Below are 2,572 nucleotides of genomic sequence, written 5' to 3'. Positions count from 1 at the left end.
GATTCGGTGCGACCGGTCGCGGTACTCCATCTCCCGGCGGGCAGAGCGCTAAAGGCGGCGGAGCCTTTGTGAAGGCAGCGGCTCGGCGCGGAGGAAGTTCCGGTCTCCGCGGCGCTGGGTCGGTGGCAGAGGCCGAGGATTAGGAGGAGCGGGCCGCGGAGGCCGCGCTGCCTCGGTAAGGGCTTGGGGCCGTAGAGAGGGCGTGCCGGAGCCTGGGGGAAAAGAGCCGGCCTGCCAGGCCGCTCTGGACGTCGCGGGCCCGCGTGGGCTAGAAGCCGCAGCTTCGTTGTCGCGGGGCGGCCGCGGCCTCGCTCAGGAAGAGAGCCAAGTGGCGGTGTGGTGAGGGAGGCGCCGCCCACGGGAGGAACGCCCCAGAATGGTCGCGGGCCCGGGGCGGGGCCCGGCGCGGCGGTGGAATTACCGGTCCAGTCTCGGGGCGGCCGGCTGCGGTGTTTTGTAGCTGGCGCGTGGTTGCGGTTCGGTGCTCCTGGTCTGAGGAGCTCCAAGCAGGCGGCCCTTTCTTCCTCCTTTTTTCCTGCTTCTTAAAGATTCTGATACAGTTCTGAGGCATCGTTCAAGAGGGAGCTTTTTTTGTGCTTAGCACGTAGCCTCACTCTCAGACCTGGACAGACCCGAGTGGGCTCAGCCGGACCACAGGGCGCGAGAGTTCGGAGCCCGGCACTCGGGGCTGTAGAATCTGGAGCCAGGGGAGTGGTCTGGTGGGTCCTGCACCCGTTGGGCGCATGTAGGAGGAGAGGGAAGTTTCCTCCTATTCGCTTTTTAGATTCCTTTTGGCGTTGTAAATCTGTGTTTTTCTCTTAATTTTAGAATTGATGTTGTGCTTATGGGCTCAACTCTGGGCGTGCATTTTTAAATAAAACAAAGGACCTTGTTTTGTAGGGTACATAAACTGTAAGAGTACTTGTATTTTTTGCACATTTCCAGGTTTGCTTGTGAAGGTCAGAATTGCGGGGATCTAGGTGGAGTTCAGTAGACTTAGATGCGCCTGGTCACCTGATTCATTTCTGAACTCTGGATTGTGCCCTAGGTTTGTTAGTTTTCAACTTCCTGTTGAGTAGTGCCACCAATGTGAATGGTTTAATGTCAACATCAGCAAACTTGTGAGGACTATAGGAGTGGTATCAAGAACTGACAAGTGAGGGTAGGACTGACAATGGTATGTTAGCATTCTGGTGAAACACACAAAAGTTGGACCTGAACCTTGCCTGGTTAACAGGCATCTAACTAGGTACCTAACCTATAGAATAAGTACTAGGTCTCTGTTTCTGGACATTTGTAGCACCCTTCTTTATAGAATTCTGTTACCAGAATTGGGTTTACTTTTGTTGCCTTTAGGAGCCTAGTTTTTTTGTAGCCTTTCAGAGGAGAATTGTCAATGGAGAGGTTACTAAGTGAACTCTCCAGTCTTATTGAAGATACATGGGCAAGGTTATACTCTTCTGCCGGTGTTTAAATGTATGAAATGGTGTGTTAATAATCTAACTCAGAGTTGTATTAACATTAAAGCTATTGGAAAATTATTTTTTTGAAAAAAATTTTAAATTTTATTTATTTATTTATTTTAGGCCGCATTGGGTCTTCGTTGCTGCGTGCAGGCTTTCTTTAGTTGCGGTGAGTGGGGGCTACTCTGTTGTGGTGTGCGGGCTTCTCATTGCAGTCCCTTCTCTTGTTGCAGAGCACAGGCTCTGGGCGCGGGCTCAGTAGTTGCGGCGCACGGGCTTAGTTGCTCCGTGGCATGTAGGATCTTCCCAAACCAGGGCCTGAACCCGTGTTCCCTGCATTGGCAGGCGGATTCTTAACCACTGCACCACCAGGAAATTCCTGCTATTGGAAAGTTCTGAAATTTTAAAGATGATAAATGATGGACTCTTCTGGCTACATTCCAAGTGCTTAGAATTTATTTTCCTGCTAGAATTCCACAGTAGTTGTTCATCTCATTCACTTAGTTAACGGGGCATCTATTGGGTGCCTTTAATAACCTTCCTATCACACTGTGGGACTCAGTAGAGCAGAGTGGGTAACTGTAGGAGCTCTAAAATCTGGTAGGGTTTGAACCCCTGACTCTTCCACTACCTGAGTGACATTGGACAAATTACTTAACTTCAATTTCCTCATATGTGTAATGAGGTTAAGAAATGTAGCCACCTCGGTAGGTTGTTTTGAGGTTTATGTAATCCTTTTAGAACAGTGCCTGGTGTGTGGAAAGTGTTCACTAAATGTTAGCCATGGTTACCTTTTTAAGAAATAGCTTTGTTGAGATATAATTCACACACCATACAGTTCACCCATTTAAGGTGCTTAATTCAGTGTTTTTTCGTATATTACGTTACTTTTTTTTTTTTTTTTTGCGCGGTACATGGGCCTCTCACTGTCGTGGCCTCTCCCGTTGCGGAGCACAGGCCCCGGACGCGCAGGCTCAGCGGCCATGGCTCACAAGCCCAGCCGCTCCGTGGCATGTGGGATCTTCCCGGACCGGGGCACAAACCCGCGTCCCCTGTATCGGCAGGCGGACTCTCAACCACTGCGCCACCAGGGAAGCCCTACTTTTTTT

At 50.4% G+C, this 2,572-nt stretch overlaps 1 protein-coding gene across 2 annotated transcripts in view; it reads left to right on the top strand.

The window, feature by feature from the left end:
* Positions 1–2,572, top strand: part of RBM6 (RNA binding motif protein 6) — a 111,116-nt gene continuing 108,544 nt past the window's right edge. Inside the window, exons 1-2 of one of the 2 annotated variants that reach the window (XM_024737479.1) lie at positions 1–175; positions 1,587–1,632. The gene's annotated coding sequence lies outside the window, so the exon portion shown is untranslated. The remainder of the gene's footprint in view (positions 176–1,586; positions 1,633–2,572) is intronic. The other variant, XM_024737470.1, reaches the window with a different exon arrangement.

The sequence above is a fragment of the Neophocaena asiaeorientalis genome, unplaced genomic scaffold, assembly GCF_003031525.2.
Source record: "Neophocaena asiaeorientalis asiaeorientalis breed wild unplaced genomic scaffold, Neophocaena_asiaeorientalis_V1.1 scaffold680, whole genome shotgun sequence".
Classification (NCBI taxonomy): domain Eukaryota; kingdom Metazoa; phylum Chordata; class Mammalia; order Artiodactyla; family Phocoenidae; genus Neophocaena; species Neophocaena asiaeorientalis.
The sequence above is the reverse complement of the archived record's forward strand: the minus strand, read 5'-3'. Positions and strand labels throughout refer to the sequence as shown.